Source organism: Rattus norvegicus, chromosome 17, assembly GCF_036323735.1.
Source record: "Rattus norvegicus strain BN/NHsdMcwi chromosome 17, GRCr8, whole genome shotgun sequence".
Classification (NCBI taxonomy): domain Eukaryota; kingdom Metazoa; phylum Chordata; class Mammalia; order Rodentia; family Muridae; genus Rattus; species Rattus norvegicus.
In genome coordinates, this window is record NC_086035.1 from 7,260,943 (window position 1) to 7,288,483 (window position 27,541).

Sequence of the window (27,541 nt, forward strand, 5' to 3'; positions counted from 1 at the left end):
AGACTGTCACCCCTGATTCCTGGGCTGTGGTTCTTCTTCAAGCCCTGTCATGCTGTTGTCCCTCTGTCTGTCTTTCCATGGCACCAAAAGCTTTCTGATGAACTCCGTATTTCCCAGTAATCCATCTTGGTGTCCCGGTAGCCACCCTCCCTGTCCAAACCCATGCAAACCTTTGCTCATGCACTGGAATGCCCTTTCCGTTCGGTTGCAGAAAGCTTTCTCCACCAGCATTTACCTGTCAGAGCAACTATTGGGAGGTTGGACTTAGATAAAATACAAACACATCTAACAGATGTTCGGGACATAAACTTGAGATTCTAACTCTACTACGGTTCTCACCTACTCGACACACTTAGGGGCAATGCATCCTGGAAATTCACAGAACTGCAAGCACTGTTTCCTTCTGCTTTGAAAACGGCTCCCCTATTTCTCTCCACAGAAACTGAATAAAAGTTGGCCAATCAGCAGTCTCTCATCCGGGCACTTTCCTCTCAGCGGGCACCTTCCTCTCAGCATCTTATAATGTGGACCAACTCATTGCCTTGCCTATCAGGGAACTTCTCTCCCTGGACCCATGGACTCTAACCCAAGGGTGGAAAACTCCTACGGGTCCTCAGGGAGCCCTGAGACAGGAACCCTTGTGGGGAAGTCTTGTCTACAGAGCCAAAGCAAGCCGGGAGGATGGAGAGGGAAATTTAGTTCCGTCGCACGTGCAGAACCAGAGTCCAGAACTCAGTTTGAACCGTCTGGCCCACTGGGTTGGGCACTCAGTGCGGGGAAAGGATGCTTCTCTGGTGAAGAAGAGAGGAAGCCTACACTCCTAGCTTCCGCTGCCGCTCCTGTCTCGGTGGGTTAGACTGGAGTGGGCGACTTAAATAGCGGAAATTGGTTTTCTGAGGAGTCTGAAACCCAGACATCTGAGATGAGAGACCTGCTGTAGCTGAGTTTTGACGAAGGTCTACTCCCTGCCTGCAGAGAACCCACTTCTGGCTGGGTTTACAGGCCCTTTCCTTAGTGCCTCGGTAAAGAAGAGATGGAGAGGGAGAGAGACCCGGAGCACAAGGGAGAGGTGCGGGCAGGTGATAGACCGTCACCAGCATCTTACTGGGCCACCAAGGGTGGAGGATCGGGACCCTCCTCTTATGGTTTTATTTGTCTTTAATTACATCCAAAGACTGGCTCCATCCATGCACACACTGAGTGCTGGGGCTTCAGCTTTTGGTCCAAACCGCTAGGCCTGGGGAGCTCTGCAGGGGTAGCAGGCAAAGAACAAAGTGCTTGCCTGTTCCCTCACCTCGTACTTTGCCATAGTCATAAATAACATTAGGAAGCAGATAGATATAAATGCAGTCACAAGCACACAGGCAGCACCGTCCCGGGAGGGAAGAAGTGGTTATATTTCAAATTATTAAAGAGTAAACCACATGCACAGAATAAATAGATCTCATTTAGTGCTGGAAGTTTGGTGCCTTTTATTTTTACCTAATTAGAGCATTTTCTATGTAAAGGGCTCATGATTTTCGGTGAGGTACACCAGCAGCAAATTTAATTTCCGAGGAAAAGCAGTTAGTTTTAGAAATGGAGGTTGTCTGTCAGTTATACGATCTTAGTAGCGAGCAGCTGGAGAGCCTTGGTTACTCCCTGGGCTTTTTGGCGCCAAATTGGGCCTGAACGTGTGGCAGGGACTCGGCTGAAATGGGGCTGATGTTGGTTTGAGGCTGATGCGTGATAACAGATCCTGAAGTAACTGAATAGAAATGACCAGGGTGTGAACTCCATCTATGAAGTGATTTTTTTTTTTAAACAATGTAACCCTCAGTATTTGGTTATTTTAATCAGCACATTTGGTAGTCAAAGGCTCTTTGGCTTCAGGCAAGATAACCGCAGTAAAGAATCACTTTTGTAAAAGCGGTACTCAGAATCTGAATAAAACATGATGCTTTTGCTACTCGTGGGGGATAAGGACACCGCCCTTCTCTGACCTCCTGATAGGATAAATCGCACTGGCAAATCTATTTGTGAAAACCCACTTTGGGAGTCTGGTGGAGGGGGATCATTTCTTTCAAATGCTGCTGAGTTTTGTTTGCTAGTCTCTTATCAAATAATTTCTTTTTCCACCTAACGTTTTTCTTTCCTTTTCTTTCCTGAGATGAGAGCATCTCTCAGGCCAGCTCTAAAAGACCTATTGGGAATGTGAAAGAACCATGGGGTCAGTAGCACTTGGCAAAGGCTCGAAGGACACTGTGGTGTGGGCCTGGAACAGAGTAAGCTAGGAACTACAGCCTGCAGCCGCGGACTTCCTTCCCACTTCCCCATGGCCCCCGGGGCAGGCACGGACTTCTTTACCATTTCCTGACAGCCTCATTGGCACCGCTCACCCCCAGATTTCTTCACACAGAGCGGTGTGTACTCTGCAGCCCCTCCCGCACCTCACAACTGCACATTAATCGACGACTTTCTCCTCCTTCCCCCGGCCTATGCAATCTAGAAGGGCAAAGCAGTGTCCGTTGTATTCCCTAAGATATCCTGTGTTTGCTAACATTGCCTGAAACAGAAGAGGGACCAAGCACCAGTTACTGAGTGGATGGATAACCATTTACCAACCAAGCCAGCTTGTCCCACCGTCAAACACCACTGTGGATCTAGCCTATAAAAAATTCATAATCAATACAAATCAATAGTGTGTACAGCATACTAATACCATCTGTTGATTTCTGGCTTATACTTCACACACACACACACACACACACACACACACACGCACACACACGCACACACACATGGAAACCTATAACTTATAACTACAGAAAATCTATTCCAGGTTGAACACCTCTAATCCAGAAACCTCAAATCTGAGATGATCCAAATATTAGCTCTTTGAGTACGCACATAGGGAGGCTGGGAAGTTCTGCGTCCGACTTTGCATGACGGGCTCCTGTTCGCTAAAGGGATACCCGTTAAATTCCTGTCATCATGTGAAGACACCAGAAGTATCACAGATGGTTACTTTCAGGCTATGTGTATAGGAAATATAAGAAATAAGACTGAATTTTGTGTTTAGACTTATGACTGATAACATTTAAAGGTCTCCGACATTGGATGTCTAAACAGCTCCGGTAGGAACCATTTCAGATGTGGACTCTGTAGCCTGTATACAGTACAATCGTTATATACCGAGTTATTCTGCATTCACTCTAGAGCCCTGAAAGAGGTGGGCACAGTGGGACAGGCCTGCAACCCCATAAACCTAGTGGGGGTGTGAATTCAAGGCTTAGCCTGGGCTACATAGTAGGACCTGGTCTCCAAAATCATAGTAAACAAAAAGCCACAGTGAACAGGCACCTTGAGAACCAATGGCCCTCTGCACATTGCTGTTAGGAAGCTAGGGTTTGAACTCAGCTTTCTGACTATGGTGTACGTTCCTAACAACTACAAAAAAAAAAAAAAATTCCCCAAGACACGTTGAAACTGAGGACTGGACTCAATAGATATTTTTTGCTAACGAGAAGCCACATCTTGGCTTCTTCCTTCCAAATGAGAGGTTCCTTGGGCCAATGTGACATTAACATTTAGACGGATTTCACTATATATAATGAAACTGCTGTTGCATGTAGAATAAATGTGATTGTTTAAACGCCTAAGGAGCTTCATTGAAAATGCAGCCTTCATTGCAAGAAGGCAATGTTCCTCTCCCTCTTTTGTCCTTGTTAATGTGTTTGGAGAGGCAGAGAAAGGGTCTTCCCAACCTCAGGCCTAGGTCAGAAGCCTGGAGGTGAGGGTACGAGGGTGGGGGCACACAATCTTGTTCCAACCATGTCCAAGGCTAATCCAGGAAGAGCTGGAGCGCTGGAGTTTATTTTTTATTTATATTTTCAATATGATGGTGATAAGGGGCCACTTAAAAAGCCTCCCATCTTGAGCTAGCCCCCCCCCTCCAGTTTTGTATATAGATGGTTTACTTGGGCCAAGTTAAAAGAGAAATTCTGTAGATGAGTGTTTTTGACCATACATGTATACATGTACCATATGCATGCCTGGTGCCCATGGAACTGGAGTTATAGGTGGTTATGAGCCCATGATGTGGGTGCTGGGAACCAAACCTACATCCTTAGCAAGAGTAGGCCATGTTCTTAGCCACTTAGGCACCCCTGCCTCCAGCCCTTAAACCTAGGAGCCTGGTACTCTGCTGCCCACTCAGCCTGTCTGTTTGACTTGCTTGTAAGAGAACAATGCAACAACGATTCCTACTGCTCTGGGTTCCCAGGAAATCAGCTTTTGATTCCTAAACCAACTCATAGCTGTAATCTTACATTGTATACTCCTCTATGTTCACAAATTCATGAACTAAAGACATGTATGCATGTAGGAACATGTGTTGTGGTAGTCCTGAAAACAATTAGCAGGTCCAACGGGACCTGTACAACCAATGTCCACTATGCATTTTGGAAACGATGTAACAACATTGCTTGATAATTGTGTGTTTGAAGCAGTGAATGTTTTGGGGCTGGTGACTTAACCCCCTGTAAAACACTTACAAAGATTTCTGAAAGTGTCCCTCATTTCCTCTCCTGTGTGATGCTTTCTGTGCTGATGAGTTAAGTACAGAGCAAAGCTCTTTTGAGGGACTGTATCAAGACACAGCCACAAAGACAGGTCAAATACACACGAGACAGGTGACATATAAAAATCACAAATCACAGACAGAAGACGACACAGGGACAGAAGTGTGAATCCAAACTTGGGCTCCCTGGTAGTCAGATTAACCCAAGGGGAAGCACAGAGCTTCCTTCCTCGATGTTACGTAAGTCCATTTCCGTGCCTCTGAGGCTCTGTCTTTAATGCGTCTTAAATGGCACAGAGCTAAGAAGCAATGATCATGGGTGCAAAGGGATCTACAGCACCCAGGTCAAGACAGGTCTCCCTACATTTACTCAAAACCCTGACAGGAGATTAGCAAGTAGCTAACAATAAAAGATTGGGAGGGGTTGGGGATTTAGCTCAGTGGTAGAGTGCTTGCCTAGCAAGCGCAAGGCCCTGGGTTTGGTCCCCAGCTCCGGAAAAAAAAAAAAAAAAAAAAAGATTGGGAAACAGCATTCCTCGTACTGATCATTATGGGCAAATTTTCTGAGAGAGGAAAGAGACAGGATGAAAATAAAGAGTAGTGATGGGGTTAACGTCAGGAGATGGGACCAGCCCGGAGTAGTAGGATGTGCACATTTCTGGGCCCTACAGAGCCTTCCAGATCTTCTTCGGTGCCAAGCATGACGGGATATCCATGAAAGGGTATGAATACTGGGATGGCTCAATATGTTACAAAGTTGCAGGAAGAAAAGACACAGAAAGAGCTAAGTGCGGGTGATACTGTTTCAGACAGCAGAGGGAGATGGAGGGGCCTGGTGGTGGGTCACACTAAAGACAAAGAGAAAAAGAGTCTTTGTAATTTGTTTTGCAGACGTGATTACTGGTTGTTTATAAGAGGTGTTGTTATGAAAGGTGATGTCTGCCATGCTGACCTGAGCAATCAATGGAGAAAGGAGAGGTACCTTTGTTGGGAAATGTTTATGTAGATCTTAAAGGTAAGGTCTGGGCTGCAAAGCTAAATCCAATTTACTCTAATAAATTCTGAACACTCACTCAGAGCCAAGCATCAGACTAGGAGCTCGGGAAATTCCTTGCCCTCTCAGAGAACATCAATTCCAAGCTAGAGCCCATGTCCTGGGAATGACAGGGGCGAGATATGCTCGCCTTGGAATAGGCTGACCTAATTCTCACAGCTTAATGTTATGACTGTGCTAGACCAGGAGACAGGAGATGGAATACGGAACGGACTCAGGGAAGTTCTACAGAAAACATCCACGTGAGCACTATCCTTGATGTTGAGGGGGTTGCAACGGGCGAAAACGGAGCAGAGAAAGGAAGTCTTGAACCAAAGTGTGAGGTGAGTGCAGGGTATTATGGAAAGGGTAAAATACCCCAGCGGAGGGCAGGGGTGGGAGCCAGCAAGGCTGGGAAAGCTTTCTGGAGCCAGATTCCCCAAGATTTGAATACGATCACATATATCCAATGCCGTCCACCATTCATGACGTCAGAATTACTTGGTGGGAGCCGTTACAGTTTATACCCCTGCGCTTTAGTCATTTCAATATGGATTATATAATCATAGGGGAAAATATAGACCTGAGGATTATGAGAAACCTGGAGATAGACGGCCATGTAGAATGTCCTGTTGTTTCCTGTGCTGCTTTTAACAGTTTGTGGATGAGACCTCGGGCTGTCATCTATCTTTGTGTGGCTAGTCTTGAGCCTCATTGGGTATCTGACACAGCGTTAACTGTCCTCCAGGCTCACCCATGTTGTGGTGTGTATCCAGATTTTTTCTTTTTCCTTTTAAGGGTAAAATACCATTCCTGGCATGCATAGCTTTCCTTTCACTCAGAATTTCTTCTTGTTGTAGATGATGCATCTCTGAGCATAGCTGTACCTCCCAGGGAACTGAACTGTGGGTACGAGGTACTGGTACTTTAGGTCACGCACATCCAGTGGGACCCAAGAATTAGTGGTTGTTTGTTTTTGTTTGTTTTAATTTCCAATGTGCAGGTCAAGCGGAGAGACCATTAAAGTGAAGGAGGTTGCTCAGGGTACTTACTTGCAGAGGGTAGAAAACAAGGCACACTGACTCTGTCTCCCTTTCCTCTGAGCCCTGCCTGAGGGCCTTCTACCCAGGAAGGAGACAACCGTGCTGAAGGAAGGGAGGGAAGTGCTCAGGGTGAGGTACCTGGCAGTGCCTGGCCGTAGTCCCTTACATTCTCCACCCCTGGCAGATATGTTTGCCTCAACCTTTCCATGGCCATTTCCTAGTGATTTTGGTTGCCTGGGTGATTTTTGGTGAGGTGCAGTCTTGACCCAGTACTTAGTGTCAGGACATCTCTAGCTCTTCTCTGAGAAGGTTGGATGGGCTTATTCTGGTTTCTTGGGGAATGAGCTTCCCCAAAGCTCACATCAGGTTCAGGACAGGAGGTATGAAGGTGGCCAGCCAGGAGAGGCAGGAGCAGGCTGTGAATCAGAGAGATTCTGACTATGGCAGGAAAGGTCAAATGGCCAGATGCAAGCATAGGACCAAGGGCAGCTGGGCCTTTGGATGACGTAGAGAGATACAAGTGCACGTCATTTCACAGCCATGCTGCAGCTTCCCGGACAGGCGGCTGCTGCTATCCTGCTCCCAGTTATTCTGGCAGGGTGGGCAGCATTCCACGGCAGACTGGGAAGTGCAGTTCAGACGTAGCTGCTCTGTATCTGGAATATTCTGTCTTGGGTGCTCCAGCCTTTTCAGTGGAATGCTTGTATTTGGGGAAAATAATCTTCCTTGGGAGATTTTAAAAGGTCTAGGTGTATTTAGTAAATCATTAAAATGAACTGTTTTTTAACGCTGTTCACTGTCGTGAGCATTCCATGTCAGAAATACAGAAGAACACGTGTGCATTCTTCCTATGCCAGACTTCACTGGGTAACAATAAAATCACAAACTATGTCTGTTCCCTTGGCCTTAGTTTGCCAGCTATTCCTTTGATAGGTGACCACGGGCCAATACGGGATCTTTTATTGACATCTGAACTATTAAAATCTCCAGATGATACATCATATGTCACACAGAAACAGTACCTCTATCTGTGTGTTAGTGTGGTGATTTGAATGGGGAGGGCCCATAGGTTTATATGTTAGAACGCCTGGTTCCCAGTTAGTGGAACTGTTCAGTCAGCATTAGGAGGTGTGGCCTTGTTGGAGGGGGTGTGTTACTGGGTGTGGGTGTTGAGGTTTCAAAAGCCCACACCACTCTAGTTAGCTCTCCCTGCCTCTATCTTGCAAATAAGATGTGAGCTCCCAGCTACTGCTCCATCACCATGCCTGCCTGCTGCCTGCTGCCTGCTGCCTGCTGCCTGCTGCCTGCTGCCTGCTGCCTGCTGCCTGCTGCCTGCTGCCTGCTGCCTGCTGCCTGCTGCCTGCTGCCTGCTGCCTGCTGCCTGCTGCCTGCTGCCTAACATGCTTCCCATCATAATGGCCATGGACTCTAAAATTATAAACAACCCTCCCCCCAACACACACACACAATTAGGTGCTCTCTTTTATAAGTTGCCTTAGTCATGGTGTCTCTTCAGACCAAAATAAAGTAACCAAGACAGCTACCAAATGGTTCGAGAAGCCTCAGAGCTCAAAGAGACCATATTGGAGGCAGAAGGACAGAGAGGCAAGGATTCTGAGGCCTTACTGGAGGCAGAGGCAGAGGGACAGAGAGGCAAAGGATCCGAGGTGGTATTGGCGGGGGTAACAGTAGATAACAAACCCTGTTGAGAGTACCTCCTGGGTACCTGGCTGTAGAGCCAAGGCGTGGGGTCACGGTTAGAGCTGAATCCCCAGTTTATGAGTCTCCTGAGTGGCACTGGGCGGGAGGTGCTGTGTGCACAAGACACAGACTCAGCCTGCACTCGAAAGAAGCCAAAAGCTTCCTGTGAGGCAGAATCACCAAGTGAAGCTACAGCTCGACACTGCTTTACATGATATGCAGGGCGCAGCCCAAACCCAATATTTATCTTCCTACAATTATGTCGGGTTAATCCTTCATATATAATCAATGGAATAATAAACTTTTCCCCAGATTGCTTTACTTGCCAGTGTTATGTAGCCCATTGCTCCAATGTTCATATTGATATGGAGGTGAGAGAGAAAACAGATCGATATTTATAATCTAGAGCAAACATGGTGGCTTTTTACCAAGAACCCGGCAGAAAGGGGAGGCAGCCTGAGCATGGTATTGCTCATCTCATATGTCTGTAGGGAAAAGCAACAAGTCAGAGACACATTAGATACCAATATGTCTCTCAGAACAGACATGAACCGGAAGACAGCTAAGCCACGGGAGAGATCATAAATCACCTGAGAAAAGAATAGTGCACATATGACCAAACTCAAACTCTACACACACACACACACACACACACACACACACACATTCACACATACACACACACAGACATACACATTCACACATACACATACACAGAGAGACACATACACAGACAGATAGACACAGACACATTCTCACATACCAGACACAGACACACACACACACACACACACACACATTCACACATACACACACACAGACATACACATTCACACATACACATACACAGACAGACACATACACAGACAGACACAGACACATTCTCATATACCAGACACAGACACACACACACATTCACACATATACACAGACACACACACACACACACATACACAGACACATTCGCACATACCAGACACAGACACACACACACACACATTCACACATATGAGACACAGACACAAACACACATATACACACACACAGACACACACACGCATACACACACACACAGCTGCACAACTACACACAGGCACACACACAGACACAGGCCCACACACACAGAGATACACACAGACACACACACATTTGCACATACCAGACACAAACACACATATATACACACATAGACACATACACACATATACACCCACACAGACACATGCACATAGCTACATACACACACACACACAGACACACACACATTCGCACATACCAGACACAGACACAAACACACATATACACACACAGACACACACACAGACACACACACATATACACACACATACACACAGACACGCACACACAGCTACACACACAGGCACACACACACAGAAACACATGCACGCGCACACACAGCTACACACACATACACACACACACAGATACACACACACACAGTTCATGGGAAAACCATTCCCTCCTAACCTCAGCTTACCTCAGTTTACCTGCTCTGGTAAACACACCATGATATAGCAATGCCCGCCATTCAAGAATATGCTAGGTTGGAATGAGCTAATCTATGTGGAGACCTTGAATTTGGGGGCGGTCTGGTCCCAGATGTCTCTCAGGGAGCCAGGTCTCCTCCTGGAAGCCAGATCTGTGTCAGCTTCAGTCCTAGAGACAGGAACAAATCATGCCTCTCTCCTGTCTCTGTGGGGGCTGGGAGGGATCCTGCAGTGGCACGCCAGACCTGCATATAAATTGATACAACCCCGAGGAGGACAATCGGCAATGTGCCAGGAAGATGTGTGTAAGCCCCTGTGGTATACACAGTGTTAGTCCCAGAAGGACATTTCCCCTAAGAACAATGGGTTAGAAATAACCCAAACGCCCATCAATACGAGGTCATTTAATTAAATTATGATGCAGAATTCAAGAGTACTTTGCAGCTAAGTGAAGGTCTTGGTTTTGACATTTGAGTTCTCCGAGATAAATTTTAAGTTGAAAAGGAAAGAAACAGGCAGAGCAAGATGCAGACTGTCACTGCAGTATGCGAATTTTGTGTAACCTGAAGGAAGGAAGAAGACTGTGTGTTCGCAGCGGACAACCGTCAGGAATCGAGAGAGGGTGTAATTAATAAGCCAAGGCAGACCTACACCTACGTGCAGGTACTGATGCCACTGGGTTGGGCGGGCACCTCCCCTGAGCCTATTTATTTACACAGGCTCAGCCTTCTGGTGCTCCGAATGATAGGGATGGATTACCTGCCAATAATCTGGTCAATAATTATTTTACATCTTTAACTTTCCAAACAGAACCAGGGTGCCTTATGGATAATCTTGTCAGCTTCATCCTGACCCTCCTTGTTAGAATCCCCATGACCTACCCTCCTTTTCATTACTGGGTACTTTTCAGAGCCCCAAATCTTGACATTGACACTGAGAAAGTAAACCAGGCAGGCACTGCCCTTCCCGGATGAGGTAAGACTGATCTTTGGGTCGGGATTGGACCACAGACCTGATGCATCTCATTGCTGGCCCTGTCTCTGCTTCTCCCTGACCTTGGCTGAATAAATCACGTCCTCCTGGGCTCCTCTGTTTACCATTCTTGGAGACTGAGCGGGTCATTCTGGAATTTGTTACTTAGTCACTACCTGTGGAGGTATTTGATATCTTCAAGCAGAAGAAAAGGACAAAGCACACATCAGTGTATGCAATACGGTAATTTGTGTAGCAAAACAGAACAGGTAAGTGAGGATCTGAACACGGAACCTCTTGGAGGCTAGTCTATGTAGCACCTTTGTACTAAGGCATACCTCATGTACTAAGGCTTGACCTCTCAAGCAGTTCCTCTATGTATATGCACATATGAGGATACATGTGAGGGTACATGTACACATGTGAGGGTACATGTGAGGTGCATGTACACATGTGAGAATATATATATGTGAGGTACATGTACACATGTGAAGTATATGTACATACATGAGGGCTCATGTACACATATGATGGTACATATACACATGTGAGGTACATGTATACATGTGAGGGAACATGTATATATGTAACAGTACATGTACACATGAGGGCACATAAATGCATATGAGGATACAAATACATGTGTGGGGGTACATGTACACATGTGAGGGCAAATGCAGAACCAGAGGAAAACTTCAGATGGCACCCATCTTGTTGATCTTTGCTCCTGTTGTTTTGGGGCATAGTCTCTCACTGGCCTGGGACTTGCCGATTAGGCTAAACTAGCTGGTCACGCAGCCTGAGCATCCCCGTGCCCCCTTTGCTGGTTTAACATGTGCCTGTTGGGGCTGGGGATTTAGCTCAGTGGTAGAGCGCTTACCTAGGAAGCGCAAGGCCCTGGGTTCGGTCCCCAGCTCCGAAAAAAAGAACCAAAAAAAAAAATAAATAAATAAATAAAAAAGTTTTTGAGGCTGGGGATTTAGCACAGTGGTAGAGCGCTTACCTAGGAAGCGCAAGGCCCTGGGTTCGGTCCCCAGCTCCGAAAAAAAGAACCAAAAAAAAAAAAAAAAAAAAAAAAAAAAAAAAAAAAAAAAAATGTGCCTGCCACCACCACCATGCTGTCTTGGGTTTGTTTGTTTGTTTTTAGAGTAAAATATAGTTACATTACTTCATTTCCTCCCTCCAACTCCTCATATACCCCTCTCAAATTCACAGCCTCATTTTAAATTATTGTTACATACGGGCATATATAAACAAATAAGTACACTTAAAATGGTTATCTAATGCCAAGCGCTCAGCTCAGCAACACTCTACAGACCCAGTGCATTTTGTGTTTTGTTCCATATTTAATGTGGCTTCCTGAGACTGGAACTCAGGTCTTCTAGTACACACCATCTCCATGGACCCCTCAGTCTGTCTGTCTGTCTGTCTGTCTGTCTGTCTGTCTGTCTCTCTCTCTCTCTCTCTCTCTCTTTCTCTCTGTCTGTCTGTCTCTGCCTCTGTCAATCTTTAGCAGTTAATAAGTACCTATTGTGGATGCAAAAACCCCTACCAAGAAGGGAATAAAAACCAGTTTATTCTAGAGCCAAGTTTGAGTGACCATGGCCCACGAACAAAGATCAAGGTTACCCCAAATTCCATGTTCCATCATGAAGTTTTATAGTTTTACAGAGCAAAGAAAGTCAAGGTAGGTCAAGGTAAATTTAAAACACACTGCTTGGTACGTCAGAGAGGCGGTTACAGCAAGCCAGGGAAGCTTCTCTGTAGGCCCAAGTTATCACCTGAAAGCATTCCTAGCTGGGTGCTAGTGATCTGCTAAGTTCATAGATTCCTAAGTTGTTTGTTTGCTCGTAGGTTTTAACCTGTTAGCCCCAGGGTGTTAGTTCTGACGCAGAAGTGGACAGGGAGTGGCTATTAAGTCGCCAAAGCTTCCAAAGTCAGATGAGTAGCTTCTAGACCTGTAACACCCAGGCTTTCCCTGCCACTCATCAGTCCGTCAGTTTCTGCAAACCCGGCTTCTTTCCTGTTCTCCTTCATAGACCCGCCTGCTGACCTACCACGGTGTGGTGCACACATGGGGCCAAATATTTATTAGATAGGATAAGGTCCCTCGTAGAAGGCTTATCTTGTGTATAAGAGGCTGAGTAACAGGCAGGACAGCTCAGGACAGGGGAATAACAATAGACAAAGAGAAACTCCTGGATAGTATCAAAACTATTAACCATCATGACCCAGATGTGACCCCCCTCACCCACTGACTGGGTCCTCTGTATCTGACACAACATTTACAGGAGCCATGTAATGGGGCTACTATACCCTAAAATTAAAATAATCAGAAACAGTTTGGCCTAATGGACTGAAGTTCCCACAGAAAGCATACATTTGAAATAACTAAGATGTACAAATTTTAACTGGATCCGCTCTATCTCAGGCATTGTTCTTACTGTCATCCACATTTGGTGAACTCTCTGACATATTTAAGTGGTGAGAAACCGGACTCTGGAAGGAGCCACAGCAGAAGTGTCTGTGTTTCCTTAACAAAACCCCAGGCATTGTTACATTGTTAAATCTCAGCTAATTGTATCTATAGAATATCTAAGATGCTGATTTAATCAGGAAACGCCAGTACTTAAGGTGTAAAAGCAATGCGAATGTCATTGTCGTCACAGCTTGAAGACTTCTGTATGATTTTGTTTTAGACAAGAAAAGCAACTCAAGGGCTGGAGAGATGGCTCAGCGGTTAAGAGCACTGACTGCTCTTCCGGAGGTTCTGAGTTCAAATCCCAGCAACCACATGGTGGCTCACAACCATCTGTAATGGGATCTGGTGCCCTCTTCTGGTGTGTCTGAAGAGAGCTACAGTGTACTTATATAGAATAAATAAATAAATCTTAAAAAAAAAACAAAAGAAAAACAACTCAAATCTTTGGGTATCTCTCGTTAGAATAGTGGGACTTAAAATTTAATTTAAAAACTTTTTGTTTTATCCAAAGTATGTTTAATAATGAGAATATATATATGCATATATATGTATGTATGTTTACACACACACATACACACACACACACACACACACACACACACACACACTTGAATCTTTTGAACACAAAAACTAGTTTTAAATGCTGCCAGGGTTCAGAATAAGCCAGTAACGACGACAAAAACCTCAGGTTTAAGTGGACGGACTTACTAACAAAGCCAAGGTTAGCGTTGTTTCGTTATTTAGAAATACTTCAGGTGGAATATTAAACACTATATACAATTTTTAAAAGTATAATTACAAAGGTGTTTTAAAAACATGAATAGTGGGCGGTGCTTCCTTACTCACGGTACCTGAGTATCTGCGGTGTTGTGTGGGAGACGAGGGCCTACCAGCTCCCAGCACCGTCAAAGCCCACAGAATGTGCTCTCAGGTGGTGTGAGGGAGTCCACAGCCTTGTGTGTGCATGGTCCAGGGCTATGCAATGAGAACCTGGATGCGGTCCGGTCTTTAAATAAAAATCGAGATCCAGAGGAGAATCTTTTTTCCTTTTTTGCTAATGAAGTCATCTGCTTCTCTTTATCCCTCGAGGAAGACTCTGTAATTAACTCTGAATTTTAGTTATCACACGTAAGTTCTTTATGATCCCGTGTTACTCAATTCTCTAATATGGCAAATTTTATGAATAGGTTTAAATGTTTTCCTATTGAAATGAGTTTCACAATCATGTAGTTTAGTAAGAATGACCTAAATATACATAACTCTCTAAACGATGACTAAACACACGAAACTAAAACTCTAATCACAGGCTTCAAATATCCATTTAGTGACAGAATAAAACAAAGCTTATATTGTTTTAACTTTTTATACATTTATCTATTTGATGAATGTTACTAGGAATAGATTAATCTTTAGGAAAATATTGTTATAAAGAAAAAACCATTAATTTTATATCAGACTATAACTTTTATATTATACTCAATGTATGGACATTATAACCACTTTTAAACAATCTTCTTTACCACATACTTTAGTCTTAACTGTATTATTATTATTATTATTATTATTATTACGTTTAAAAGGCAATTATAATAAAATGTTAAATGAGAGCTCTGAAGAAAGGTCTGTACTTCTAAAACACAGAAAACATGTATGATATCTTAGACATGTAATGGTAATAAATGCAGGTAAGTACATTATTAGTTCTTGTTTTCTTTACTTTACCAAGGTTAAGTTACCTCTTAAATACTTATTCACTATAGGACACACCTTAAGGTTGTTTGTTTTTTGGCCACAGCATCCATGTTCATAAAGCATCTGGAGCAGAGGGAAGTTTGGAATCTATGACTTGAATGCTTTTAGGACTGAAAACAGAGACGAGTGATCCCCTCACTCACTCACAGCTACCACGTGAAGTAACAAGGTAGGATTGTCTGTGAACTCTGATGTCTTCGGAAGTCTTAAAGCAGGTTCTAACGACAATTTCTAACAAATGTTCCGGGTCGTCACACAAACCTAGCTAAGGTAGGGCTCTTGAAATCACTTGCTTGCCGTTTGCTTCTTTTTAAGGAGGCAGCAGTGGTCAAAAATATCTTTTAAATTCATAAAAGGTTTGTATTGCTGTCTACCCTCACATACATAGAAAACATATCTAAAAGCATCTGACATCCTCTTAGTCTTCGACACAAGAGTTGGTAATTCAGAGGAGGGTGGTTACCCAGTAGGAAACAGTGCACTTGAGTACCAGCAACCACGGCGTGAAGCCAATCCCTACCTCAAGAAGCTAATTCTTACCTCCAGCCGTGGAGACCATGTCATAGAACCAGAACAGAGAAAAGGACCACTGGCCAGAAATGTGTGACTATACATGTGTTAGCCTTAAAAGGGAAAATCAATCGTTTTTAAAATTTAAAAGCTTATGTTAACTGTCCCTAGTAAAGATTTAGGACAATTAGCTAAGTCTAATTTCCCTCCCTTCTGTTCACGTTGATTAAGTATATTTGTTCTGGGGGTTGTACTCCTGTCATCCTCATCCTGAAGAGGAACCATAGTATACAGATCTTTTGTAAACACACACATCTCTTCCTTTACGGGTAGTCCAGCATTAACAGAACACCTCACGTATAACAGCTTTATAGTGATAACACTTTGAAAAAGAAATCATAGTGAATTATGTTACTATAATAAATGATATAAAAAATTAGTATATCACTTAGATTTTGTCTTTAAAGAAATCTGTATTAAAAATCTATCTATACGGGGCTGGGGATTTAGCTCAGTGGTAGAGCGCTTACCTAGGAAGCGCAAGGCCCTGGGTTCGGTCCCCAGCTCCGAAAAAAAGAATCAAAAAAAAAAAAATCTATCTATACAAGGACAAATGTCATGGCTTAGTGAACTCTGCATTGCATTATTCAAATGTTTTATGTAAATGATTAGCATTTTAAGGTTTTATGGAACAGTTGACTCAAAGCCACCATTTTTCTATGTTTTAAGATGTTTAGAGTGCTCAGATCTGTAAGGCTACCTGTGTTTATCTGGTCTTCTAATACATCACCATCACCGCCACCATATTTAAATCTGTAACTGTATGTGCATTTTAATTGGGCATGAGAATCACAACAAGAATAATTTTTAGCACATTAAAAAATGAACTAAAAGATTGAAGTGGCCATAGTTTGTTTCAATTTTTTGATACATACAGTATACAGAAACAACCAGAAACATATCAAAACAATTGCCATAGGCACTCGTGACACAATGCCAAGGAAGTAGGTGAATTCATGCTCAGTGTATAAAACGGTGGAAAGTTTCTGCTGTCTCTTTAAGATGCAAGAAAGTCATAGAAACAAAAGATCAAAAGGTAAATATGGTTGTTACACAGACTTACTGTTCTCTCTCTCTATCTATGTCTTTGTCTCCCTGTCTCTTTCTCTGTATGTCTCTGTCTCTGTCTCTGTCTCTGTGTCTCACTGTGTGTGTCTCTCAGTCTCTGTGCTTCTCTTGGCTTTGCCTCTTTCTGTCTGTTTCTGTCTTTCTCTGTGTCTCTGTGTCTCTGTCTCAATCTCTTTCTGTCTCTCTCTGTCTCTCTATCTCTCTGTCTCTGTCTCTGTCTCTGTCTCTGTCTCTCTCTCTCTCTCTCTCTCTTGGGGATTAGTCTCCCATTGTGTCCAGACTGCTATCTAGGAGGTGAGCAACTGGCTTAAGATATGTGGGCATTAGGTTTCATGACTTTTTGAAATCGATGTACTTTTACATATGACCCAGGAACAGTATGGCTGGGTCAGGAAATGCCTGTTTCTGGTGCTGGGGTGTGTGTCCATTCAGTGGGTCTCTCTCTGATCAGAAATAAAAGGATGCAGAGAAAAACAGAAGCCGGATTAAACAGGGCTGTCCTCTGTCCCAGTGACCAACAGGGAAGCTCACTAACACAGTGCCTGGGTCTCAACGTAAACCTCAGGGATGCTGGGGGGACTTCATGTGGCCATCTTCAACAGCTGGAGGGGTCCCCAGGGCTTTAGGGACCCAATTCAGGACAAACTGAGATTTCTGGCTTTCAGACTGGCAGAGTTTTGGGGTCAGTTTGCATAATAATGACACTTTACTGTATGCAGAGAGAAAGAGGAAGAGAGGGGAGGAGGAAGGGGAGGAGGAGGAGGGGAAGGAGGAGTGGGAGGATGAGGAACAAGGATGAGGACAAGGACAAGGACAAGGACGAGAACAAGGAGGAAGAAACTGCCTAATGAAAACTGTAAGACAGTAGGAGACAAAGGAACCGGATCAGAGGAAGAGACGGGTGGGTGGGGGGGGTGTGATTTAGAATTTATCATTAGTGTTGAGACAAACTTTAACATTTTAAAATCAATTTCTTATTTTAGCATCTAACTTAACTCATATGTGGCAGTATTTTAGAGCCCTCTACCATTACAAATTGCCTTTTTAATCAATTTTTACAGATAATTTTATATCATAATTAAAGTGGCCTGCGTGTTTGTGACTTTTAAAATTTTTATTTCCTAGGACTTTAAGAGCTCAACATAAACCAGTTCGGAGGTGGTAAATGTTCCCCACCAAAGGACAATGAAGCCAGGCGACCTTCAGTTAGACCTCTCCTTTCCCCAAACACCTGCAAGTTGAAGGCCAGTAATTACCATACAAAGTCTGCTGGAGTTTATCCCCAAACACTTCCGGACTGTTCCCTTTGTCCCCCCTCCCCCCTTTTCTGAAAAGTTGCCTGTCTGTGCCAGGTGGGGATGCTTGTTTTGGGTCAAGTTTATATGCTGCTTTCAAGACCAACTCTCTCCACTTTAGCCTGAGACCATCTTCTCCCACTGGGTCCCTGGGTTATCTATCATGGTCACAAAAACATGGCGAGCAGGTGATGCTTGTTTAGGTTCATGGAAGCTGTTGTATAACACGAGGTGTTCCCTGATATCTGCACACTTTCGGGTACGTGGGAATGAGTGGCTTCTATTTCTGGTACCTGTGATGGTTCGTATATGCTCGGCCCAGGGAGTGACACTATTAGAAGGTGTGGCCCTGTTGGAGTAGGTGTGGCCTTGTTGGAGTAGGTGTGGCCTTGTTGGAGTGGGTGTGGCCTTGTTGGAGTGGGTGTGTCACTGTGGGTGTGGGCTTTAAGACCCTCATCCTAGCTGCTGGAAGTCAGTATTCTGCTAGCAGCCTTCAGATGAAGATGTAGAACTCTCAGCTCCTCCTGCACCATGCCTGCCTGGATGCTGCCATGTTCCTGCCTTGATGATAATGGACTGAACCTCTGAAACTGTAAGCCAGCCCCAATTACATGTTGTCCTTATAAGAGTTGCTTTGGTCATGGTGTCTGTTGACAGCAGTAAAGTCCTAACTAAGTCAGTGTCTTTATGAACAGATGCTGTGACAGTCTGAGTGACAACAGTCCCTAAAGACTCAGATATTTGTATGCTTAGTCCCCAGCTGACCAACTGTTTGGGAAGGATCAGGAAGCATGACCTTGTTGGAGGAGGTGTGTCACTGGGGCAGACTTTAAGGTTTTGAAAATCCACACCAGGCCTAGTGTCTCTCTCGACCTGCTGCCTGTGGATCACGATGTAAAAGATGTAAGATCTTCCATGATAATATATTAACCCTCCAAAATGGTAAGGAAGCCCTCAGTTTCTTCGGTAAGAGCTGCCTTGGTCCTGGTGTCTCATCATAGCGATAGATTCATGACTGAGACAAGTACTCAGGAAGTTCCTATGCTAAAGGCTTGACAAGGCCATGTGAAAAGCAACAGGAAGATGCAGAATTGAACATTTGAGGAGCAATGGCCAGGGGATAACAACTCCAAATATTTCAAAGGCGAAGAAAGCCAAGACAAACAAAACTGAAACCAATCTGTCTCCAGAGTTCCGAAAGTGAACAAAACCCAGAATGCCTTTAGAGACTCGAAAGCAAGCGAACAAATAAAAACCAAACAAGAAGACCAAAATTCTTAAAACAAGCAAACTAGATGTTGTGGTAAAACTAGAAACCAGTTTCTTTTATCCCAAGCCAGTGCTGGCACCTCATATAGGGCCACATGGCATCTGTGGGATATTTTCATCTCAGTCGGCATAGTGTCTCACCCGCTAAGCTCCATCCCATCCCACACTGCTACTCTCTGAGCCCGGCAACAATCTCTCTACCCATCTAGTTCCCAAGTCGCTGCCATGCCAGTTTCATACAAAGACCGCCTATCTCGTGGCTCTCTTACTGTGGACTCAATTAAGTCGCCACTTGAAAGAGCACAGCATACAATATCCTCTGATCCAACTGATGAGATGTAAGTTGCCCATCTAAACAGCACAAAATCCTGTACACAACCATTTCTTAAAATGGTCATATCAATCTGTATCTATGCACAGAGAAGAATCTTAACATCTGCTGCCATGTTCTCCCAGCTGCTCCTGCCCCTCCTCCTGCCCCTCCTCCTCCTCCTCCTCCTGCCCCCTCCTCCTGCTCCTTCTACCCCCTCCTCCTGCCCCCTCCTCCTGCCCCCTCCTCCTGCCCCTCCTCCTGCCCCTCCTCCTCCTCCTCCTGCCCCCTCCTCCTGCTCCTTCTACCCCCTCCTCCTGCCCCCTCCTCCTGCCCCTCCTCCTGCCCCTCCTCCTCCTGCCCCCTCCTCCTGCTCTTCCTCCTGCCCCTCCTCCTGCTCCTCCTCCTGCTCCTCCTCCTGCCCCTCCTTGTTCCAGCTCCTTCCCTCTGCTTCTCCGTCCCTTCTAAAACCTCTGTTCCCACCTCCTTCTTCCTCGTCCAATGACAGGCCCCATTTTGTCTTGTCTGCCTTCACCTGCATAATGACATCAACCTAGAACTAGATACCTTAAGGCAAGGATATTGAAAACAGACCAGGAAAGGCACCTACCCAATTACAATCCTTAATTAACCAACTCAGAATAAACAAAGAAACCAGAAACCAGACCAAGGGCAGCCTGAGACCCTGTAAACAACTCACCAGAAATCCCAGGTAGCCTGGACTCAGTGGGTTCATGCAGGTACCTGCCTGGCTTCCGTTCAGATTGTCACCTGGTAACAACTGGATCATTCTCAGAGTCCCAAGTTGTGATGCCATAACTGTCAACACAAAACTTAGCGCTCATCTTAAGTGAAATACAGTTTATTCAAGAGCCAAATATAAGCGGCCATAGCGTAGGAGCACAGATTTTGGGCACCCCAAGTTTCACATAACAATATAGAAGCAGTTTCATAGTTTCATAGAAAAAAAAGTTAAGGCCATTTAAAGTGCATTCATGGGAGAGGTAGTTACAGAAAGATGGGGGAGGCTTTGCCATAGATCTCAGATGTTAGCTGATGGGTCGATGGAAGCTATTAGCCTCATAAGTTGATAAGATTTCAAAGGGGCTTTTATCTATGAGTCACAAGAACTTAGTTCAAGGTGGTCAAGGAATGGTGGTATTCAGGGGCTAAAGCCAACTCAAAATTAGGCGATTAGCTTCTGGACCCGCACCATCCCAACCCCTCTACACTACTGCAGTTCTAATCCATGGACCATCTGCATAGACACAGGTCCTTTTGAGGAACTCCTGCTCTCAGTATTACGTGGCTGGCATGGAACCGGGGGCTTTAAGATAAAAAAGAATGACCCCCGTTATCCAAGAGTTCACTGTGGGAGGAGAAAGGCAAAGGCAATTAGGATGAAAAGATTCTGTGATCCACTAAATTCTCTTAACTCCAGAAGTTAAGAGCACCCCTGAGACCCAGTGGACTCTCTCGGGTGTTTATAGTATCTATAAGTAATGTCCTGTGCCTGATTTCCCACAGCCCAGCTGTCTCTGCTATCTCAAAGCTCAAGCACCACCAACTCCTTACTCTTCTGATCCTTTCTTGGTTGGTTGTTCCCGTTTTCTTTTTACCTCCACAGTCCTGACTCCGCCTTCCGTCTTGGGATCTCGTAAAGTGTCCTTCCACTCCCCATAAGGCCTTCCTCTGGTCAGCTCTGTATCTACTTCTGGGGAAACGTCCCTGAACCATGTCATTTCATTTAGGCTCCTATACTCTCAGTCTCTGAAGGCACAGATGCAAGTGTGTAAAAGAAAACGAACCGTGAGCGCGGCTGCTGCAGCTAGCCAATCAGAGAATGAGCTGTGCTGCTGTGGCTAGCCAATCAGAGAGAGCAGCGCTGCTGCGGCTAGCCAATCAGAGAATGAGCTGTGCATGGACGTCCTACCCCCGAGAAATGATGAATGGTGGGTATAGTGGCTATTCCTGGTTGTCAACTTGACTGTATCTGGAGTGAACCACAATCCAGAATTGGAAGGCTCACTTTTGATCCTGATCTTGAGACTGGGAGATACAAGTTTCTGACCTGGATTTGGTATGGAGATGGTGAGATAAAGTGGCTATGAATCCCAGGAGCTTAAGGCAAGGAGATCTGAGTTCTAGGTCACCTGGGAAAAGCAAGTCCCAGATACAAGCGTGGCGGTACACACCCTTAATCTGGGACACACCTTCTGCTGGAGACTTACAGAAAGACACTGGGAGAAGGATGAGTCTCTTTTTCACCTGCCTGCCTGCCTGCCTTGTGGGACTGAGCCACTGCTAGATCCTTGGATTTCTATTCACAGCTACTGATCGTTGTTGGAGAGTTGAGACTACAGACTGTAAGTGATCAACCAATCCTCTTACTATATAGAGACTACCCATGAGTTCTGTGACCCTAGAGAACCCTGACTCAGGTGGCATCATCCAAGCCATGGAAGGTCCCGAGGCATCTCCAGGGCATGAATGAAGGCTTGAAGTTACAGGATTGACAGATACTTTATTGCTTTTTAACTATATCCTCTCCACAACACTCAATTCCATGTCTTTAAAAAGAGTAACAATACCTAATTAATACGTCCATGTCAATGTGGTCAAGATTGTAACTTATATATGTTGTCAATGGAGAAACGTTGACTTTGTTGATAGTCAGGAGAGGTTTTCATTTCATTTTATGATTTCAGTTGAGTATCATACTGTCTAAAGAAGAGAAAAAGAAAAAGAAAAACAAAGAAAAAGAACTACAAATAATTACCCGAAACAAACAAACAAACAGAAACAGTGTCACTGCAATCATCTGGTGTTCAAAAAAGGGATTTCAGGGTCTGCAGTAGTTAGGCCCCTTGCTCTCCTAGGGGACCCAGGTTCTATTCCCGGCACCCACATGGTGGCTTGCAGGTCTCCGTAAGTCCAGTTCTAGAGGACCCCAACCCCTCTTCCAGCCTCCTCACGGTGCACAGGTACGCGTGCACACAAACACATTAAAAGAAAAAACAACCCATACTCCAAAAAGAAGAAAAATACAAAGACGTTGGGGAAACTGGATAGCAGATTTTAAAATAGGGGTTTGGGAACTTAGAATGTGTCTCAGTGCAAGCACAGATACGTTATCTTCCCAGCTCTCAGTATAAAACGCAGACAACAACTGTGTCCCTCGAATGCATGAGCCGCCTGTGGTGGACCCACTGGAATTTAATTTATTTGCAAATCCTTTCCCGGGGCCGTTGAATAATTTGCTTTTAACTTGACTATTGGGATCCAGGTGGCATCAAAACTGTTTTCTCCCTGGCACTTTGGGACCTGAAGCATACTTGTTCACCGTGAAGAGGAAACGGTATTTTAACCGGGAAAACCAGGGAATCGCAGCAGTCAGAGAGCAGGTAGGACTGTGCTGTGCCTCCATTGGGAGTTTCCTCTTGGGAATGGACTGGGAGACTCCTTCAATCCCCAAAAGTCCCAGAGCCATCCTTAAGGAATGGAAGTACTTTAATTTTCCCCCCATTAATTTATTTATTCATTTTACATCCTGATCACTGACACCGTCCCCCCTCACACAGTCCCTCCCCACCCCCAACCTCTTCTCCTCTGAGAGGGTAGGGTTCCCCTAGGTATCCCCAGGCCCATCCTGGTGCATCAAGTTACTGCAAGACTAGACACATCCTCTCCCACTGAGGCCAGAAAAGGCAGCCCAGTTAGAGGAACAGATTCCACAGACAGGCAACAGCTTCAGAGGCAGCCCCTGCTCCAGTTGTTTAGGACCCACATGAAGACCAAGCTTCAGGTCAGCTACGTATGTGTGGCGGCAGGGGTCTAGCCCTCCTATGCTCTATGGTTCCTTGTTCAGTCTCCGAGAGCCCCAAAGGTCCAGGTTGGTTAACTCTGTCGCCCTCCTGTGGAGTTCCTATCCCCTTTCTGGCCTTCCATCCTTCCCCCAACGCCTCCATAAGACGCCCCGAGGCTCTGTCCAAGGTGTGGCTGTGGGTCTCTGCATCTGTTTCAGTCAGCGGCTGGGTGGAGCCTCTCAGAGGGCAGTTATGCTAGGCTCCTGTCTGCCAGTGTAACAGAGTATCATTAATAGTATCACACTGGTGCTTGCCCATGGGATGGGTCTCAAGTTGGGCTGGTTATTGGTTGGCCATTCCCTCAGTCTCAGGTCCGTCTTTGTCCCTGCATCTCTCATAGACAGGACACATTTTGAAGTGCTTTTAAACGTCAAAATCCTAAGTATTGTTTATTCTTTGATTCCCTCATGGGGCCTTCAATCCCACCCTTGAGATCAGAACTTTGCTGGTTATCCTTGGTCGGTCAAAGCCAGGAATCCTGAGACAGCACATGGTCGGAGGGCTCCACACTCCAGCCAGGACCTGGTAGGGCATCCAAGGCTCGGGATGCTGCCTTCCTCCCTCCTCTCCTTGTTGATGGTAGTTCAGTGAGAAGCCTGCCCTCTGCAGAGGCAGCATTTCACTGTCCACACACAGATCTTTCTTGCCAAACAAGAGGATCAAAGTCGTGCCATAATGTTCCTGTGGAGCGTTTGGTCCCCTTTTCTCTTCCTATCAGATGTAGTAAGGGCAGGGGCAGGCCACCAGCTGCCACCATCCCTGGAGATCATACTGATTTCAGTGTGTAAGTTCCCGAGTTCACTCTGAGGATGACACAGCATTAGAAAGGACGGAGCCCAGACAAACACCAGCCCTGGCAAGAACCCTGACTTGTCTGCATGGCACCTGTGCTGCTGGCTACTCTCAGGTCGCAGACTCCGTAAACAGGCTGGAACCAGGAGCCTTCTCTGCTTCTGCTTCTGCTTCTGCTTCTGCTTCCGCTTCCAGTGGAGGAAGGTGTCTTCGCATCCCAGGCCCACAGCTCTGTTTACTAGCAGGTCTCTTGCCTAGTTCTTTGTGTAATGTGGGGTCAATAAACACATCCCGCTAATGCGTAAGCTCCCTGTGGAATCTGCCTTCTCTCTTCTCAGGAGGTTTCTCCTCATGTCGCTGTGGTGTGGCAAACCTGTTGCAATGGCCAGTTCAGGTGACGTGGGTTACAAGCACCTCCGAGGTCTCGGCCTACGGAGCCAGTGTGCTGTGGCTACTCAGGCCTGCTAATTCCTGAATGTTGAAAGTCTGCTCGGTTTCCATAATACCTGCAACTTACTATCCTTCATGGGTTCTCTTTTACCTATGCCTCCTAAAACCAGCCGGATCCACAGAATAGAGACCTGAGTGTTTGTGAAATTTTACACACACACACACACACACACACACACACATCCTTCGATAGTTCCTCTCAATAAAGTCAGGCACTAGAAATCCATGTACTCTCACTGCCTCAGTTCAAAATCCCTTTAAGAATTATCTGGTCACATTTATTCTGAGTCCACACAGAGAGAGCTAGTCTGTCCCTCCTAGTCTGAGTCATGTCGAGGTCCATACTTAGGAAACTGGGCATGGGGTATGTTCACGTTTGGAAACTCAGGCTGATTCTGTAAGAGGTCACGGAGCCAATGCTGCTGCTGGGACCAGGCTCACCTCTCTCCACACCTCTAACACTGTTCTCCAACATACTGTATCCACACACGTGCACATGCAATCATATACACTTGCATATGCACACATGAATATAATATGCACATGCATCCAACCCAGCCAGTTATAAAAATGTATGTCTTTTTAAAAAGGAAAAGGAACTTAGCATATGGAAGATATTTGCTAAAATATGCGTCAATATTAAGGCAGAAATTAGGAGATGTAGGTTTGATGCTTTCTTCTTTATACATTTCCATAATGCCTGAGTATTTTATACAGAAACAAGTCATGTTCACACAAACCTCCCATTAAACCAAGCTGCAAGTTTGAGGATGATACACAAACGCGAAGGTTTGTATTTTATTCCGAAGCCTGCAGGATAGAGGCTCCTGGGGTGGCTCTGTGATGGGGAGCAGCATCAGCCCTCAGATGGATGGATGGCTTCCTGGGAGTACAGGACTTAGTGCTTACATGCAGTGACCAGAAGGAATGGGGTCTCCATGTGCCTAACACATTCTTCTTAATTAAGAAGTTGTTTTCCTTGTCTCTACAGGAGATTTCTGCTGCTTCCTGATGGAAAATACAAACAAAATCGAAATGAAAGACACAACCATGTGTATCCTGGGGGTTGATTGTCATTTTCATTGTTTGAAAAAAATAGATGAGTGAATCCAGAGAGGCTGTCTCCAGGCATAGCAAGCCCTGGTTCTAGCTCTCTCCCGCCTCAAACACCCTCAAAATAATATGCAGATTAACTTGCCCAAGGAAATGGAGTTTTTGAAATCTTGTTTGGATACCCGCCAGTGTTAACATCTGAACGCCTCCCATCAGCGAGAAAGCAACTAGGAAACACACAGAAATTCTCACTGGTACGAGAAGGAGAGGGGAAAGAGGCACGACCCAGCGGTGCCTTAATAGGCTAAAACAATAAGAGGAGTGAGCCGGACCTCTTTCCAACGTTAGGAAAACGCACAAGATGTTACTGAATGGGAAAAGCAAATTGTACAAAAATACAGGTAATTCTATTAGCAGCAGACACACACACACACACACACACACACACACACACACAACTCTATTATAACTCTTCCACAGGAACATACACAAAAAAAATTCCACAAGGGCACAAAACAGTGCAAAGCTTCCATTTTTAGGGTAATGCAACAGCCTCCAGTGAGGGCACGGATTGTGATCAAATTGGAAATCAGCCCTAAGACCTTTGAATTTTTTTTTTATAAGGAAAGCTATTTTCTCAAATTACATCCAAAGCACCTCACTACTGCTTGACACCAAAGATGTGACCAGCAAGTAGAAGTTGATTTATTTTTTAAGGTGCTGATTTAATCAGATTTAAAGGTGTTAAAACATTGTTCACATTAGCACATATGTCAAAGATATGTGTCGAGAGAGAGGTTGCCTTTGTCCATTTGTACACTTCTGAGCTAGACGGGGAACTGGGAGGAGAAAAGGTTTCCACTAGGCAAAGACGCTGTCTTGAGGCTGTCAGCCAGAGCAAAGTCCCACAGCCCGCAGCCCACCCATAGCCTGCAGCCCGAATGAAACATGTCGGACCTTCCCTGCCTCTCAGTTGGACATCCAGAACAAGTGTTTTAACCACTCCAGTCACTCCCTGTAGAAGACATTATGACCTCTCCATGGCACAGAAAGTTACACGTGTTACTCTTGGAAGTGCATGGGGGCTCACAGTCACACAATTTGATAATTGAGAAATCCAATTGGCAGTCTCTGAAGTGGGAAAATGGATTTGAACAGAGATGGAATTTGGGCAAAGGCTTTCAGGCAGCCTGATCAATAACTCTAACAGGTCAGACTGAATACAGGCCAGGAGCAGGGAGGGTTGGGCGGGACGGGGGGGGGGGGGGGGCAGAGTGCTGAGAAGTCAGGATTTGATTATGTTGCCTTTTTGCTCAGTGGTGAAGCCCTGGAGGAATATGACTGATTTCACTTCCTTCCTGGCCAGTCCCTACACCCAGAAACAGGTCTTCACCTTTAGCGGGATGACTGACTTAACTTACCGTTCTATTTAATTGGGCTTTCAGTTTCAGAGGGTCAGAGTTTACGACCATGGTGGCAGGAAGCTTGGCAGCCAACAGGAATGCAGAGGGAGAAGGGGAGGGGGAGGGGGAGAACCTCAGCTTGATAAGGGGTTTTGAAACTTCAAAACCTAACCCCCAGTGGCACTCCTCCTCCAACAAGGCCACACCTCCTAATCCTTCCCAAACAGTTCCACTAACTGGGAGCTAAGCATTGAAATATATGCGCCTATGGGGGCCGTTCTCATTCAGACCACCACAGGACACTCTTCAGGAGCACAGAACTTCCACAGAATACTGAAATATGCAAAGAGTTTCCTCCTCTTCCTTCTCTCTCTTTTGCCTTAAATAAATCAAGATCCATGGCAACTTTTTAA

At 45.2% G+C, this 27,541-nt stretch overlaps 2 long non-coding RNA genes across 3 annotated transcripts in view; one reads left to right on the plus strand and one right to left on the minus strand.

Moving 5' to 3' along the window:
- Positions 1 to 21,348, minus strand: part of LOC120097750 (uncharacterized) — a 42,102-nt gene extending 20,754 nt beyond the window's left edge. Inside the window, exons 1-2 of one of the 2 annotated variants that reach the window (XR_005495443.2) lie at positions 21,184 to 21,348; positions 20,265 to 20,383 (exon numbers count right to left, since the gene is read on the minus strand). This is a non-coding gene — a long non-coding RNA (uncharacterized LOC120097750). Of the gene's footprint in view, positions 1 to 20,264 lie in introns of both variants that reach the window. The other variant, XR_010059045.1, reaches the window with a different exon arrangement.
- LOC108348497 (uncharacterized) overlaps positions 1 to 26,953 on the plus strand; it is a 42,054-nt gene extending 15,101 nt beyond the window's left edge. The window contains exons 2-7 of the long non-coding RNA XR_010059039.1: positions 5,453 to 5,539; positions 5,797 to 5,938; positions 15,096 to 15,221; positions 17,816 to 19,592; positions 21,192 to 21,930; positions 25,664 to 26,953. This is a non-coding gene — a long non-coding RNA (uncharacterized LOC108348497). The remainder of the gene's footprint in view (positions 1 to 5,452; positions 5,540 to 5,796; positions 5,939 to 15,095; positions 15,222 to 17,815; positions 19,593 to 21,191; positions 21,931 to 25,663) is intronic.
- Positions 26,954 to 27,541: the final 588 nt, after the last annotated feature.